The sequence below is a fragment of the Thalassophryne amazonica genome, chromosome 23 (assembly GCF_902500255.1).
Source record: "Thalassophryne amazonica chromosome 23, fThaAma1.1, whole genome shotgun sequence".
Classification (NCBI taxonomy): domain Eukaryota; kingdom Metazoa; phylum Chordata; class Actinopteri; order Batrachoidiformes; family Batrachoididae; genus Thalassophryne; species Thalassophryne amazonica.
The window spans coordinates 30,976,923-30,995,278 of NC_047125.1; the positions used below are offsets into that span (position 1 = coordinate 30,976,923).

The following is an 18,356-nucleotide window of genomic DNA, read 5'->3' on the forward strand; positions in this document are numbered from 1 at the left end:
TGGGTATTTTCTTCCCTCTCCCCACTTCTGATTCTTTCCCCTCTTCTTTCCTCGGCACCTTTCCTTTCACCTCTGCTGTACCCTTGTCTCATTTTTTTTCTCCTCCAAATCTAATTTCTTTTTCTTTCCTCTCCCCGCTTCCTGTTTCATCTCATTTTCTGACCACCTCTCATATCCTTTTTTTTGTTTCCTTGCCTCTTCTTCTCCTGTTTCCTTTTATTGCCTCAACCATTCCCTCTTCTCTGCTCATCTCTTCCTCTCATTTCTTCTTTCTTACTCATCTTTTGACCCCTTTCCTTTAATCTCTTCTCCTGTATTCTATTCTGCATTTGTTTCCTTTTCTTCATTCCCTCTTTGTAAATTTATTTTTACACATCTCCTCATTTTATCTTATTTTCCATTGTCACCTGTTATTGTTCCTTGTCTCCTCTCCTGTCATCTGCACTCACCTACTCTCCTCTGCTCGCCTTTTGCTTTTTCCTGATCTCAATCTTTGTTCTCTCTTCTCTCATGTCCTCTCCTCATTTTTTGCTCTTCCTCTCCCAGCTACATTCCTCTTATTTTTCTTATTGCCCCCCCCTTTTTTTTTTTTTTTTTTTTACTTCATGTCCCATCTCCTTTCCTGTTATCCTCAGTTATGTCCTTTTCCCTTCCTTTTGGAATCCTCCTTTTTTTTCTACTTTGCTCTGCCAGTTGTCTCTCTCCATCTTCTCTCTTCCCTCTGTTTTGCTTAATTCGCTCTGTCCTTCATTTTTCTAATGTAAATGCTCTGTTTGAATGATTGCTCTCTAACAGCCAAACAAGGATGCGATTAACATCAGCACATTAAGAAAATTTTCCACCTCTCTTTCACTCTGTTTCTGCGTCCATCCATGTCATTGTGGCTGACAGACTTATCTCTTCGTGAGTGTTTGTGAGGATTACACTACATCAGAGCCAGATTTGGTCCGTATGCTCCAAGCAGCGGCGGATTATGTATCTATCAGAGCACAAACATCACCGACTGAGGCCAAAAATGGGGCGATGTTTTAAAAGACGTGCCTGTGATGTGAATTAAAAAATTGAGGCTTTGATAACAATGAGGCATATTTACAGTGCTGCTGAGTTTTTAAGGACATATATTAAAATATATTCAGGCATGAACGCAGACAAATTTTTCTATAACTGAAATAGTCTTTAAAAATGTTCAAAGGGATTGAACACAATATGCTTTCACGAACCAAAATTAAAAACTGTTTATCAAATGTATGCCTGGCACGTTTCTTGACACCCTTTGATAAATTTTCAATAAATCATCACCTTTCCGGACAGTTTTCTTTCAGCAGGAATATTTCTAAGTCACTGAATATGTCTTAGACTTCATTTATGTCAGTAATACAAACAGTATGAGTACTTGATGTCCAGAGTAGACAGTTCTCAAAAACCATGTGAAAGTGCAAAAAAAGATATTAGTGAGGGAAGCCAACAAGAATGGGTGAAGTACAACTTCTGATCATTGTATCACCAGTAATGGCTTCACAGTGGAGTGGAAAATACAAGGGCTTTCTTCAAAAGAAAACCTGAGATTTTATCTACATCTTGCCAATAGGTACATGGGAGGCTGAAGCTTAGATCTGATCAGTTTTCTTGAATGTAAAAAAAAAACCTCACAAAAAAAAGCAACCTTCTCTGTTACATTCCACTCTGACGTTGTAATTGTTGATCCAATGGACAATAGTTGCACTCCCATCACAGTAACAGAAGCCAGTAACTCTTTCAGAGTTGTCATAGGTGTGTTGGTGGCTTCCCTCACTAGTCTACTTGCTAGGCACGCTGACGAAGCTTGTGACGTCTACTAAAAGCACAACCTGTTTATTTGATCCTATACCAACAAAACTGTTTAAGGACCTGTGGCCCATTCTTGGGCCAACTGTGCTGGAAATTGTAAATCTCTCATTAACTTCTGGATCTGTTCCTAAAAGTTTCACATCTGCAGTGATTAAACCATTACTTAAGAAATCCAATCTCAACCCTAGTGTATTGAAAAATTTATAGACAGGTATCAAATCTATCATTTTGTTCTAAAATCCTGGAAAAAGTGGTTTTGCGACAGCTTGTGGACTACCTCACTGAGAATAATCTTTTTGAGCCACTGCAGTCTGATTTTAGAAAATATCACTCCACAGAGACAGCACTTACTAAAGTAGTGAATAACCTTTTGCGAGCAATGGACTCAGATCTCACTACAGTCTTGGTGCTGCTGGATCTTAGTGCTGCGTTTGATACTGTGGATAATCATATTTTACTCAATAGGCTGCAGAATCACTTTGGGATTACTGGAATTGCTCTTGCATGGTTGACGTCATACCTGTCCAGTCATTCTTACTGTGTATTGTGTAATGGCACCTCCTCTGATCGTAGGGGCATGAAGTTTGGGGTTCCACAGGGATCCGGTTTAGGCCCCCTGCTTTTTTTCCCCTTTGTTGCACCCCTTGGGAATATACTGCGGCGCTTTGGGATTTCCTTTCATTGCTATGCTGATGACACTCAATTGTACATGCCAAGAACTGCTGGTAATCTCATTCACATAAAATCTTTGGAAGATTGCCTTGCATCAGTTAGAAGTTGGATGTCTAGTAACTTCCTACTTTTAAATTCTGATAAGACTGAAGTTATGGTTCTTGGTCCAGCGAGGTATCGGCATCAATTTGATCAGCTAGCACTTAGCCTAGGTTTGTGTGTTATACATCATATGGATAAAGTGAGGAACCTTGGAGTAATTTTTGATCCTACGTTGTCCTTTGATCTCCACATTAGAGACATTACGAGGATTGCTTTCTTCCATTTACGAAATATAGCGAAGATTCATCCCATCCTGTCTATGGCTGATGCTGAGACTTCGATTCATGCATTTGTCTCTTCTAGATTGGACTATTGTAATGCTCTATTTTCTGGCTTACCGCAGTCCAGGATTAGGGGTCTTCAACTGGTTCAAAATGCTGCTGCCAGACGTTTGACACGAAGCAGAAAGTTTGACCACATTATGCCCATTTTGGTGTCCCTGCACTGGCTTCCAGTTGCTGCAAGATCGGATTTTCATGGACTTGCACCTCCCTGTTTGGCTGACCTGGTAAGCCCCTATGTACCAGCTCAGGCCCTGCATTCTCAGGGTCCAGGACTTCTATGTGTTCCCAGGGTGAGTAAAAAATCTTGCCGGTCACAGTTTTCGCCTACCGTGCCCCAGCTCTGTGGAACGATCTCCCGGCACACATTCGGCAGTCGGATACTGTGGAGACTTTTAAGTCACGTTTAAAGACTCATTTGTTTTCCCTGTTTTATCATTAGTGTTATGTGTTTTTATTCTTGTATTCTTTTATGGTCGTCTTTTTATTGTTTTAAATTTTTAATTAAGTTTTTTTTTATGTTGTGTGAAGCGCCTTGAGACGATTTCATTGTGAATTGGCGCTATATAAATTAATAAATGTGATTTGATTTGGGGACAGGTTTTTTTGAGAATGGCCTACTTCAAACAGATTTACCATCTAGTAAGGACAATTTTATTATAAATTCATCAAAGGGTACCAATCACCCTGCCCAGCATGATTTTTTTTATATCTATATGTTGTATCTGAATTTATAAATGCATTTGGCTTATTTCTGTTCAGGACCTCAGAATGTATACAGCACGTCTGGAAAGTATTCACAGCGCTTCACTTTTTCCACATTTTGTTACAGCCTTATTCCAAAATGGAGTAATTAACTCACAACACCCCATAATGACATCAGATGTTTGTTTTTTTTGTTTTACAAATTTATTTCAAAATTTTAAATTTACAAATTTAAAATAAACTAAGAAATCGCACGTACCTAAGTACTCACACCCTTTGCTCACTACTTTGTTGATGCACCTTGGGCAGCAATTACAGCCTCCAGTCTTCTTGAATATGATGCCACAAGCTTGGTGCACCTATCTTTGGGGAGTTTGGTTCATTCCTCTTTGCAGCACCTCTCAAGCTCCATCAGGTTGGATGTGGAGCGTCGGTGCACAGACATTTTCAGATCTCTCCAGAGATGTTCAGTCGGCTTCAGGTCTAGGCTCTGGCTGGGCCACTCAAGGACATTCACGGAGTTGTCCTGAAGCCACTCCTTTGATATCTTGGCTGTGTGTTTAGGGTCATTGTCCTGCTGAAAGATGAACCATCGCCCCAGTCTGAGGTCAAGAGCGCTGTGGAGCAGGTTTTCATCCAGGATGTCTCTGTACATTGCTACATTCATCTTTTCCTCAATCCTGACTAGTCTCCCAGTTCCTTATGCTGAAAAAACATCCCCACAGCATAATGCTGCCACCACCATGCTTCACTGTAGGGATGGTGCCTGGCATTCACACCAAAGAGTTCAATCTTTGTCTCATCAGACCAGAGAACTTTGTTTTTCATGGTTGAAGAGTCCTTCAGGTGCCTTTTGTCAAACTCCAGGTGGGCTGCCATGTGCCTTTTACTAAGGAGTGACTTCCATCTGACTTCTGTCGAGACAATCCTGTCTTTGAGGTCGACAGACGATAACTTCAACTTAATGCTTGGTTTGTGCTGGCATTCACTGTCAGCTGTGGGACCTTATATGTAGACAGGTGTGTGTCTTTCCAAATCATATCCAATCAACTGAATTCACCCCAGGTGGACTCCAGTTAAGCTGTAGAAACATCTCAAGGATGATCAGTGGAAACAGGAGGCACCTGAGCTCAATTTTGAGCTTCATGACAAAGGCTGTGAATACTTATGTACATGCTATTTCTTTATATATATATATATATATATATATATATATGCACAACCCCTGGCAGAAATTATGGAATCACCGGCCTCGGAGGATGTTCATTCAGTTTCATTTTGAGGGAAAGAAGCAGATCACAGACATGACACAAAACTAAAGTCATTTCAAATGTCAACTTTCTGGCTTTAAGAAACAGTATAAGAAATCAAGAAAAAAAATTGTGGCAGTCAGTAACGGTTACTTTTTTAGACCAAGCAGAGGGAAAAAAATATGGACTCATTGAATTGGGAGGAATAAATTATGGAATCACCCTGTAAATTTTCATCCCCAAAACTAACACCTGCATCAAATCAGATCTGCTCGTTAGTCTGCATCTAAAAAGGAGTGATCACACCTTGGAGAGCTGTTGCACCAAGTGGACCTACATGAATCATGGCTCCAACACGAGAGATGTCAATTGAAACAAAGGAGAGGATTATCAAACTCTTAAGAGGGTAAATCACGCAATGTTGCAAAAGATGTTGGTTGTTCAGTCAGCTGTGTCTAAACTCTGGACCAAATACAAACAACATGGGAAGGCTGTTAAAGGCAAACATACTGGTAGACCAAGGAAGACATCAAAGCGTCAAGACAGAAAACTTAAAGCAATATGTCTCAAAAATCGAAAATGCACAACAAAACAAATGAGGAACGAATGGGAGGAAACTGGAGTCAACGTCTGTAACCGAACTGTAAGAAACCGCCTAAAGGAAATGGGATTTACATACAGAAAAGCTAAACGAAAGCCATCATTAACACCTAAACAGAAAAAAACAAGGTTACAATGGGCTAAGGAAAAGCAATCGTGGACTGTGGATGACTGGATGAAAGTCATATTCAGTGATGAATCTCGAATTGGGCAAGGTGATGATGCTGGAACTTTTGTTTGGTGCCGTTCCAATGAGCTTTATAAAGATGACTGCCTGAAGAGAACATGTAAATTTCTACAGTCATTGATGATATGGGGCTGCATGTCAGGTAAAGGCACTGGGGAGATAGCTGTCATTACATCATCAATAAATGCACAAGTTTACGTTGATATTTTGGACACTTTTCTTATCCCATCAATTGAAAGGATGTTTGGGGATGATGACATCATTTTTCAAGATGATAATGCATCTTGCCATAGAGCAAAAACTGTGAAAACATTCTTTGCAAAAAGACACAGGGTCAATGTCATGGCCTGCAAATAGTCCGGATCTTAATCCAATTGAAAATCTTTGGAAGTTGAAGAAAATGGTCCATGACAAGGCTCCAACCTGCAAAGCTGATCTGGCAACAGCAATCAGAGAAAGTATGAGCCAAATTGATGAAGAGTACTGTTTGTCACTCATTAAGTCCATGCCTCAGAGACTGCAAGCTGTTATAACAGCCAGAGGTGGTGCAACAAAATACTAGTGATGTGTTGGAGCGTTCTTTTGTTTTTCATGATTCCATAATTTTTTCTTCAGAATTGAGTGATTCTATATTTTTTTTTCCCTCTGCTTAGTCTAAAAAAGTAACGTTACTGACTGCCACAATTTTTTTTTTCCTGATTTCTTATAGTGTTTCTTAAAGCCAGAAAGTTGCCATTTGCAATGACTTTAGTTTTGTGTCATGTCTGTGATCTGCTTTTTTTTCTACAAAATTAAACAACTGAATGAACATCCTCCGAGGCCAGTGATTCCATACTTTTTGCCAGGGGTTGTGTGTGTGTGTGTGTGTGTGTGTATATATATATATATATATATATATATATATATATAAAATACATTTTCAGAAATCTTACAGAAAACAACTTTTAACACTGTCGTTATGGGGTATTGTGTGTAGAATTTTGAGGAAAAAAGATGAATTCCATCCATTTTGGAATAAGGCTGTAATATAGCAAAATGGAAAAGTGAAGTGCTGTAAATGTTTTCTGGATTCTCTCTCTCTCTCTCTCTTTCTCTCTCAAAAAAAAATTGGTTTGGTTTTATTTCTGAACAGAAAATTAAAAATTGTTCTTAATAAATATCAGTGGCAGTAAGTATTAAAGGTTAATTATCTTCCAACACAGACATATTTGTGGCTCAGAATGCAACTAGTTAATGAAATTGTTTTGTACAGAGCAATTCCTTTTAATGTCACTTTACATTAATTTAAAGTGTGTAAAAGAGCTTTGCTGTCTTGGGCAGATTCAATCCAGTTTAAACCTCTTTTTGAAATAGCTTTAGAACTACTTTACACCGATTTGCAATGAGATCCTACGTAATTTGAAGCATGACTAAAATAGTATCCTGATCTCCTGATTAGGGTTTGAGTTAGTCACTTCTTGCAGAAACTGCTGTAGCTATTGTCAGTGTGGAACTAAATGGTTTTTCATCTTATTTCCCACTGAACAAATGTCAGCAGAAAGTGTGATTTGCTTGCACCAGGTTCATTTTTGTCTGCTAACTGAGCTACTATAGAGAGCCAGTGTGGTGGTGTTACTTAACACAGCCACTAACAACCAGCAAATACAGATTTATATTAGCAACAACACACACGTCAGAGCGTATTGAAAAGTTTGCCCGATTTAGAAAATTAGCAAGTGTGACTGCAGTGTAAAACAAAAGTTCTAAATTTGTCTGTGTGCATATTTTTTTAGTTGAAATGGGTGAATGACTGGACCTTTTTTGGGTCACCCCTTTAGTGTTGTGTGGCCGTGCCCTCGCCCCCCCTTTCTTGTTGACTTTACCTGCTTCAGATATTTGCTGATTATCTGTTGCTGTGTTGATTGTTTCAGTACTGACTCTTGTGTTAGTGTGGCTGTGGCCTTTTCTCGCACATCGCTATGTCTATTAATAAACGCACAGAGGTACATGAGACAGGATGTGGTCACCATGGTGCATAGTCCTCCCACGCCTCGTCCTGACTTGGTGTATGCCTGTGTGTGGTCAGACGTCATGTTTGTACATGACAGATGATGCAAACCATTTGTGTTTAAGTGCACAGCTGCACACAGCTGACTAAATCTTGTTGAATGAACGTAACACAACTTGGTGATTGTTGCATGTGTGTACACTGATGTGTCCTTAGTTATCCAAACTGAAGGGCTGTTTTAAGTTGGGCTGTTACTATGGCAACGCTACATGCCTTTACATTACAAGTTTAACACACAGGAAGTGAGGAGATAATAGAGTAGACTGGCACTTGAGCGCATACCTCTGCCAAATCGGGGCATATCAACATTTCTTTGAAGGGGGGAGGGATTGACTAGAGAGTGCAGGGGCATGCCTGCCTGGAAAATTTTGAAATTAAGGATGCATTTTCCTGCAATCTCAGGCAATTCAAGCATGTATTTTGGACATTTGGAACAGGTAATTGCTATAATTTTATTAACAAGTTGAGATGGATGATGGATGATGCATAATATACACTCAACAAAAATATAAACGCAACACTTTTGGTTTTGTTCCCATTTTGTACGAGATGAACTCAAAGATCTAAAACTTTTTCCACATACACAATATCACCATTTCTCTCAAATATTGTTCACAAACCAGTCTAAATCTGTGATAGTGAGCACTTCTCCTTTGCTGAGATAATCCATCCCACCTCACAGGTGTGCCATACCAAGATGCTGATTAGACACCACGATTAGTGCACAGGTGTGCCTTAGACTGCCCACAATAAAAGGCCACTCTGAAAGGTGCAGTTTTATCACACAGCACAATGCCACAGATGTCGCAAGATTTGAGGGAGCGTGCAATTGGCATGCTGACAGCAGGAATGTCAACCAGAGCTGTTGCTCGTGTATTGAATGTTCATGTCTCTACCATAAGCCGTCTCCAAAGTCGTTTCAGAGAATTTGGCAGTACATCCAACCAGCCTCACAACCGCAGACCACGTGTAACCACACCAGCCCAGGACCTCCACATCCAGCATGTTCACCTCCAAGATCGTCTGAGACCAGCCACTCGGACAGCTGCTGAAACAATCAGTTTGCATAACCAAAGAATTTCTGCACAAACTGTCAGAAACCGTCTCAGGGAAGCTCATCTGCATGCTCGGCATCCTCATCGGGGTCTCGACCTGACTCCAGTTCGTCTTCGTAACCGACTTCAGTGGGCAAATGCTCACATTCGCTGGCATTTGGCACATTGGAGAGGTGTTCTCTTCACAGATGATGCGAAGGAGATGTGTTGCACTGCATGAGGCAAATGGTGGTCACACCAGATACTGACTGGTATCCCCCCCCAATAAAACAAAACTACACCTTTCAGAGTGGCCTTTTATTGTGGGCAGTCTAAGGCACACCTGTGCACTAATCATGGTGTCTAATCAGCATCTTGATATGGCACACCTGTGAGGTGGGATGGATTATCTCAGCAAAGGAGAAGTGCTCACTATCACAGATTTCGACTGGTTTGTGAACAATATTTGAGGGAAATGGTGATATTGTGTATGTGGAAAAAGTTTTAGATCTTTGAGTTCATCTCATACAAAATGGGAGCAAAACCAAAAGTGTTGCGTTTATATTTTTGTTGAGTATAAATTAATCCAGGTTCTGAAATCAAATGTCATAGTATTGTTTTATACTCTGCATAATGGTGAGGTTGCACATCAACTAGGCAGGCAAACAAAGTTGGTAATGACACATCATTGAGTCTTCATTGTTCAAGATGATTTATCCTCCTGGTTTTAAATCAGAGATGCAGAAGAGGCACCTGGGGTGAGTCTGAATGAAGCGTTTGACATTATCCTCGGTGTTAAGTTCCTTCGCTTTTGTGAAGTGCACAGCCATCATGGTCATTACAATATTTTCCTCATTGGATTCCTATATGTTCCCTTATATTTTGATCGAACTCTGCTGGGTGCCCTGTATTCAGAATGGCATACTTTATTCTTTCACAGAAATTAGCCTGCATAGCAGCTGCCTTTTGAGTTGAGAGGGCATAATACTCAATAATACCTAATTACAATTTCATATATATATATATATATATATATATATATATATATATATACATACATACAGTGAGGAAAATAAGTATTTGAACATCCTGCGATTTTGCAAGTTCTCCCACTTAGAAATCATGGAGGGGTCTGAAATTTTCATCTTAGGTGCATGTCCACTGTGAGAGACAAAATCAAAAAAAAAAAAAATCCAATTTGTGCCGATGGCTTCGTCACGAAGCTGATGGAGCAAAAGTGCCTTTGTGTTGAAGCCTCACAGGACATGTTGTGACATGCCCACCTCTTCCACAATTTCTCCGATAGTCACACGACTGAAAAGCCACCGAAAGCTGTCTGAATCTTCCGAATGGTGGAAGAGGTGGGCATCATTTTTCGGAGTCCAGCATGTCCTGTGAGACTTCAACGCGAAGGCGCTTTTGCTCCGTCAGCAGCTTCGGCATGAATTTTGCTGCAGCTCTTTTCATGGCCAAATCTTCTGTCACTGTGGAATGTGCTGAAAAAGTGCTGATGTCCACCTCTTACGCAATTTCTCAGATAGTCACAGGACGGTCCCACATCACAACAGCGTTCACTTTGGAAATGATCTGGTCATTTCAGCGTGTTGATGGCCGACCGGAGCGCGGCTCGCTCTCCACTGTTGTCCGGCCGTCTTTAAACCGGTTGTACCGCTCCTTAATCTGTGTGATGCCCATAGCATTGTCACCGAAAGCCGTCTGAATAATCCAAATGATTTCCACCTGGTTGTCGCCCAATTTCTGGCAAAATTTGATGGAGTCGCGCTGCTCCAGTTGTTCCGTCTTTTTCCTTGGAATGAAAAAACGCCGAGCGCACGACACACACCTCACACAGAGGCTGCTTACCAGGAAATGACACAATCGACAGGCATCAAAAAATTCACGCATGCGCACAAAGGTTCAAGGTTGGCTCATGCAAGCACACATGATTCAAATCCATCAATTTGAAAAAAATAAAAAGGTCGGATATTTTTCTAACAGACCTCGTACTTATTTTCCTCACTGTGTGTGTGTGTCTATATATATATATATATATATATATTAGTGTTCAGAATAATAGTAGTGCTATGTGACTAAAAAGATTAATCCAAGTTTTGAGTATACAACCCCTGGCAATAATTATGGAATCACCGGCCTCGGAGGATGTTCATTCAGTTGTTTAATTTTGTAGAAAAAAAGCAGATCAGACATGTCACAAAACTAAAGTCATTTCAAATGGCAACTTTCTGGCTTTAAGAAACACTATAAGAAATCAGGAAAAAAAAATTGTGGCAGTCAGTAACGGTTACTTTTTTAGACCAAGCAGAGGGAAAAAAATATGGACTCACTCAATTCTGAGGAAAAAATTATGGAATCACCCGGTAAATTTTCATCCCCAAAACTAACATCTGCATCAAATCAGATCTGCTCGTTAGTCTGCATCTAAAAAGGAGTGATCACACTTTGGAGAGCTGTTGCACCAAGTGGACTGACATGAATCATGGCTCCAACACGAGAGGTGTTGAAACATCAAATTGAAACAGAGAGGATTATCAAGCTCTTAAAAGTAGGGTAAATCATCACGCAATGTTACAAAAGATGTTGGTTGTTCAGTCAGCGGTATCTAAACTCTGGACCAAATACAAACATGGGAAGGTTGTTAAAGGCAAACATACTGGTAGACCAAGGAAGACATCAAAGCGTCAAGACAGAAAACTTAAAGCAGTATGTCTCAAAAATCAAAAATGCACAACAAAACAAATGAGGAACGAATGGGAGGAAACTGGAGTCAACGTCTGTGACCGAACTGTAAGAAACCGCCTAAAGGAAATGGGATTTACATACAGAAAAGCTAAACGAAAGCCATCATTAACACCTAAACAGAAAAAAACAAGGTTACAATGGGCTAAGGAAAAGCAATCATGGACTGTGGATGACTGGATGAAAGTCATTCAGTGATGAATCTCGAATCTGCATTGGGCAAGGTGATGATGCTGGAACGTTTGTTTGGTAAATTCATGTAAATTTCCACAGTCATTGATATGGGGCTGCATGTCAAGTAAAGGCACTGGGGAGATGGCTGTCATTACATCATCAATAAATGCACAAGTTTACGTTGATATTTTGGACACTTTTCTTATCCCATCAATTGAAATAATGTTTGGGGATGATGAAATCATTTTGCAAGATGATAATGCATCTTGCCATAGAGCAAAAACTGTGAAAACATTCATTGCAAAAAGACACATAGGGTCAATGTCATAGCCTGCAAATAGTCTGGATCTTAATCAATTGAAAATCTTTGGAAGTTGAAGAAAATGGTCCATGACAAGGCTCCAACCTGCAAAGCTGATCTGGCAACAGCAATCAGAGAAAGTTGGAGCCAAATTGATGAAGAGTACTGTTTGTCACTCATTAAGTCCATGCCTCAGAGACTGCAAGCTGTTATAAAAGCCAGAGGTGGTGCAACAAAATACTAGTGATATGTTGGAGCGTTCTTTTGTTTTTCATGATTCCATAATTTTTTCCTCAGAATTGAGTGATTCCATATTTTTTTCCCTCTGCTTAGTCTAAAAAAGTAACCGTTACTGACTGCCACAATTTTTTTTTTCCTGATTTCGTATAGTGTTTCTTAAAGCCAGAAAGTTGCCATTTGAAATGACTTTAGTTTTGTGTCATGTCTGTGATCTGCTTTTTTTCTACAAAATTAAACAACTGAATGAACATCCTCCGAGGCCGGTGATTCCATAATTTTTGCCAGGGGTTGTATTTCTTATTGTTACATGGGAAACAAGGTACCAGTAGATTCAGTAGATTCTCACAAATCCAACAAGACCAAGCATTCATGATATGCACACTCTTAAGGCTATGAAATTGGGCTATTAGTAAAAAAAAAAAAAAAAAAAGTAGAAAAGGGGGTGTTCACAATAATAGTAGAATCTGCTGTTGACGCTACAAACTCAAAACTATTATGTTCAAACTGCTTTTTTTAGCAATCCTGTGAATCACTAAACTAGTATTTAGTTGTATAACCACAGTTTTTCATGATTTCTTCACTTCTGCGAGCCATTAATTTTGTTGGTTTGGAACCAAGATAGAATCATAGAATGATGCTTGTACCACCATGCTTCACTGTCTTCACTGTGAGCTGTGGTTTGAATTCAGAGTTTGGGGGTCGTCTCACAAATTGTCTGCGGCCCTTGGACCCAAAAAGAACAATTTTACTCTCATCAGTCCACAAAATATTCCTCCATTTCTCTTTAGGCCAGTTGACATGTTCTTTTGCAAATTGTAACCTCTTCTGCACATCTTTTATTTAACAGAGGGACTTTGTGGGGGATTCTTGCAAATAAATTAACTTCACACAGGTGTCTTCTGTCACAGCACTTACAGGTAACTCCAGACTGTCTTTGATCATCCTGGAGCTGATCAATGGGTGAGCCTTTGCCATTCTGGTTATTCTTCTATCCATTTTGATGGTTTTTTCCATTTTCTTCCACATCTGTTTTTTTTTTTTTTTTGTCCATTTTAAAGCATTGGAGATCATTGTAGATGAACAGCCTATAATTTTTTGCACCTGTGTATAAGTTTTCCCCTCTCCAATCAACTTTTTAATCAAACTACGCTGTTCTTCTGAACAATGTCTTGAACGTCCCATTTTCCTCAGGCTTTCAAAGAGAAAAGCATGTTCAACAAGTGCTGGCTTCATCCTTAAATAGGGGACACCTGATTCACACCTGTTTGTTCCACAAAATTGATGAACTCACTGACTGAATGCCACACTATTATTATTGTGAACACCCCCTTTTCTACTTTTTTTTTTTTTTTTTACTAATAGCCCAATTTCATAGCTTTAAGACTGTGCATATCATGAATGCTTGATCTTGTTGGATTTGTGAGAATCCACTGAATCTACTGGTACCTTGTTTCCCATGTAACAATAAGAAATATACTCAAAACCTGGATTAATCTTTTTAGTCACATAGCACTACTATTATTCTGAACACTACTATATAAAATTATCAGCACCAGTACTGGCCTCTGCTGTACTTTGTGCTGGTCTGCTGAACCCTGTCTGGTATAATAATAATAATAATCTTAATACCTGAAGAAATCCCACATGGACTGCTGCTGCTTCTTTGTTCGTGGTGGCTGCCTTTGCCTAAACGTCTCTAAAGAGACACCATGGTTGAAGGAAACACCAATTCAGGCAGCCACAAAGTTCACAAGGCTAGACAGTGAGACAATGCAAATGTAGCCTCACTTGTGTGTCACCAAAGATAAACTAAAATGCCAGCACTACCTCCAGGTGGACAACAGGAGGAGTGGCACTCCTCTTCTGGGCCAGGAATGTTAGCACTCTGTCTTGTGATGGACATGAATTGTATGTTGCATCTCTTTGTTTTGTAAATAGTTGGACAAAAAATGCCTGAAGCATTTCCTGTGTTTTAGTGTAAATAATTGTATGTACCCTTGTTTGCTATATTTGTACATATGTTTTTGAACGTTGCAATTTCGATTTGCTTTCTGTCACAAAAATGGTTTGTTAAACATGTTTGTGGTTTTTGCAGTAAAAAAACCTTTTCTCTATTTTGATTTTGGTGAATTTAGGTTCATTATGTTAATACAGTATGTCAGAATGAAAGAAAAACTGTGAAGTCATACAGGTGAGGTGTGCTGGGAAAAAATGTCACCAAACAAGGCAAAGTAACCTTTTTTTTTTTTTTTTTCTTTCAAGGTAAATTGTGAAAGTAAAACCAAAGGTAGTCAGTAACCGCCAATTATGCCCTGGACCCCAGAGGGTTATGCTTTGGCTGAGACTTGTAACATAGCCATTTAATTTTAATTTTTTTTTCCACATCTGTCAGTGCAAATGTATTTGTTTTTTGTTGTTTTTTTTTTTTCTTGGAACAGTCTTAATCTTTTTTTTCTTTTTCTTTTTTTTGTAATTTTGTATGATCTTAATCCACATCACAACAGAATTGTGCCTCATTGTCTGGTTCTAATAGTCGTTCTTCCTATGTAAAATAAGTAATTATCAAGAACCTGAGCAAACTCTGTGGTGGGTCTGCGCTTTTTTTTCCTCTATACACAACGATAATGTTTGTTTTGTTCACCTCTGAGTGCCAGATGGGTGGAGTTTGCAGTGTCGCCACAACCCAGGTGATGTCGGCTACTTGTAATATTGCCTTAGGATTGTTTCTGTACTGTCTTCACATCTGTCTCAAACCCATTCTAAAGTCCGCTCCTGTGCCGCTGTAAGTAGTCCAAAGCAAAGTGTGAAAATTATTTCTCCATTATGTAACCTTACAGAAGTGCAAGTTTTTTTTTGTTTGTTTTTTTTTGAGCGTGCAGAGGGATTTGCACGTCTCCGAGGGGACTCCCATGTGTGCGCGTTGCTATTTATAAACCAACACACAGCTCGGAGACTCAACGAAGAGTTTAAAAAAAAAAAGTCTCTCCTCCCCTTCTATTCCCCTTCTTGTTCTTTCATCCTTCCTCTTCCTTTGCACCCCTCTTCTCTTCCCCACCCCATCTCATTCTGAGTGTTCCATCTGCTGGAGAGAAGCAATAAGTGCATGTGCATGCCACCTTGATTAGGCATTCAGACAACGTGCATTCAGGAACAGCATGGATTAGACAAACCGGAGCTGCTTTGAAAGGTCGGATGGTTCAGTATCTGCAGCAGACAGACCGCATCTGTTTTAATTAGCTGAAGCACCTGAACGTGCCAAGAACTCATCAATAAACAGGTGTTGTTCAGGAACATCATTATTTGCTTAAAAACAGAGTGGCTCATAGAGGCGCATCTGTCTGACCACTTACGGATTATTAAAGCTTAATTAAAAGTTAATATAATAACTTGCTCGAGCTCAGGATCTTTTTTTAATGTGTAAAGAAATATGCTGAAACTACACATCTAACAATAAGTGGAGTGCTGCACCAACATTATTTCTGGAGCTAGTTAAAACTTCATCCTGCGTAGCCTATGCCAAACTACAAAAAGGACAGGAGTGTAAATCACCACGACAGTCTGGTGCAGCATGCGCAGGATCTCCGACACGGCCCCCATCAGTCTGTTGATGTCGCGCTCAATCTTGGCTCAACTCGACCCTGAGACTCTTGAAATTCTCTTGTAGTAGTAACTCTTTCCTGACCCAGAGGAGGTAATCCACCTTTTTCTGACAGAGGACCATGGTCTCAGGTTGGCAGGTGCTGATCCTCATCCCTGTGGCTCCGCAGTCTGCCTCAGATCTGTCCAGTATACATCGGAGATCAGGGAAGTCAATAGAACAGCAGAAAAATAACCAAAAGCAGAGTTCCAGTTTTTGTGGGCGTCACTGATGGGACACAGTCAGCATCTGCACCAATGATCCTGATTATCTTGGTGGTACTTATTGGAATTATTACCCAATGTTGTAAATAATGATGCTATTATCATCTCGGTCATGGGCTGTATCTGGCCTAAGGGTCACCAGATTGAGACCTTTGCACACATCCTGTGAAAAGGTCTTTTGTGGTAAGGTTACGAAACCATAAACCTCCTTGCCTGAGTTAATGACTGTAATTACAGCTGGTTTTACAGCAACTATCGATTTTTTAAACAATTATTTATTACAGTATTATACATTAGTTTCCCACAAAGTAAAACCTAACCCACAAAGCCATATTTTCCCCTCTTCAGGTCATAAACTGTTTATTGCCTCACCTCTGTACTTACAATCTGAGAGTTCAGTGTTCAGCAGGTCTTTCCTGACACTCGGGGACCCAGTTTCCACAGAATTGTATCAGTATTTTTTTTTTTTTTTTTTGCAATATGTTGTCCAAAATGCACCTCACATAACCTGTGTTCCAACATACACTTGTCACTGTAGTAATTAACAAATTAACATGCACTGATTACCACAGGTGGTTAATAAATTTGTTGTAATTATATGAAATATCCAGTAGAGGGAACTAATTAACAGAACACACACACACGCACACATCTGTTAGATTAATTGGAATGTGTTTTGACCACTAGTGGGCAGCAATTAACAAATTGTAAAAAATCTATCATGGTTCTTGATCTTGGACTGCCTCAAACCCTGTTCTTTCTTGACATGTAGCCAAACCCTTCAGTAAAGTTTATTGAAATTTGTTCATAGATTATTGGAATGTTCTCATGCAGATAAACGCTGCTCAAAAAACACTCAGCGACTCCACACTCAGTGTTTTATTGACTTAAGCAGTCAAATTCACTACCAAAATAATATCTGATCTTTTTTCTTTCTTTGTAGAATAAGCCATTTTCTTATATATTAGCATAGAGCCTGAAACCTGACCTTGATTGTTGTTGGATCTTGACCAGAAATGCAAAACAGGCTCACCTCCATAGGTCCAATGTACCTGTCAAGTTAGATTAAAATCAGATTAATGCTTCTACATTCTGAAACATACTTGCATAGAGGTCAAGCCAATTGCAGGTGCGCACGCCTACGGTGGCCTCGCTAATAACCACCTCAGTTGAGATAACAACGCTAACATGCATTAAGAGAGGCAGAAAATGTTTTAAAATGGCCTGCATTTATCTGCCTTCTACCTACCAGGAAAATTGCAGTAGCAAGAATGAACTAGACGGAGAAAACGTCAGTAAGAAAATATGACTCATTGAAGTCCACAATTAAATTATTTAATTATATTCTGAAGTGACCAAATCATGAGTGAGAAAAACAGGTGGAACAAAAGGCTTCTGCAGAGAGAGATAGAGGGAGAGATAGTTGGCGTCTGTGTGTTTGTCTACAGGGAGCAGCATGTTTGTGTTCATTAAAGACACAATGAGACGCCGACTGGCAGAAAACATACACGCACCAGCTTTAATTTAATTTGGCAGATGAGACACTGATCTGACACAGGTCTGGTAATGACACATAGCAGAGTGGAGGTGTGAACACGCAGTCAGGACAGCTCATGCAGTCTGACAGGGCATTACGCAACATGTCTGTGATCCTTAACTGTTTAAGCCTGACGGCGTTAAAATGGAAAATGCAACAATATTTCCTGTGCCAGCGGGAAACGCCATGTACTAATATTAATTATTTTTGTGCCGCTATCTTCCAAAAGTAAGGAAATCAGAACGTTTCAGCAAATAGTTAATTTCACCATCTTCTCTCGGGTTAGTCAAAGATTTAATTAATCCGTAGTGATATTGTACAGAATGTTTGGAACATTTTGGGGGGATGCCCAGTTTTAACAGAGCTCAAATCCTGTCATTGGAAGAAGGCAGGGGCAGAACAAACCCTCACCCCAGGGGTCTGACGAGGACCAATTGGGGGCAGTGTTGTGGAGGAAGAAGTACCGTTTCAGGCCAGCAACTGCAAACAGAGATTAATTTGAACTGACATCTTTAAATGTCAGTTCGGTGAATGATTAGATGAAATAGAATGAAACCTTTGAAATTTGAGGCTGTGTTCTGCGCTGGACGGCTGCAGTTGTTGGCTATTTACATCGTAAGTGGCATAACCAGGCTGTCCCATTTCAAGGGCTGCCTGGGAAGCAGCCAACTGTAGCCTTCTTCCGCCTGAAAATGAAGGATATAGCATGGCCCAAATAATCCGAGTCACTGCGTGACATCCAAAACATTTTGTGATGGCATCAGAAAAGGGGATCCAACGT

At 39.9% G+C, this 18,356-nt stretch overlaps 1 protein-coding gene across 1 annotated transcript in view; it reads left to right on the forward strand.

Annotated features, from left to right (window-relative positions):
- The window catches only part of si:dkey-172j4.3 (diacylglycerol kinase delta), a 129,415-nt gene that overhangs the window by 60,419 nt on the left and 50,640 nt on the right, over window positions 1–18,356 (forward strand). The gene's annotated exons all lie outside the window — the stretch shown is intronic.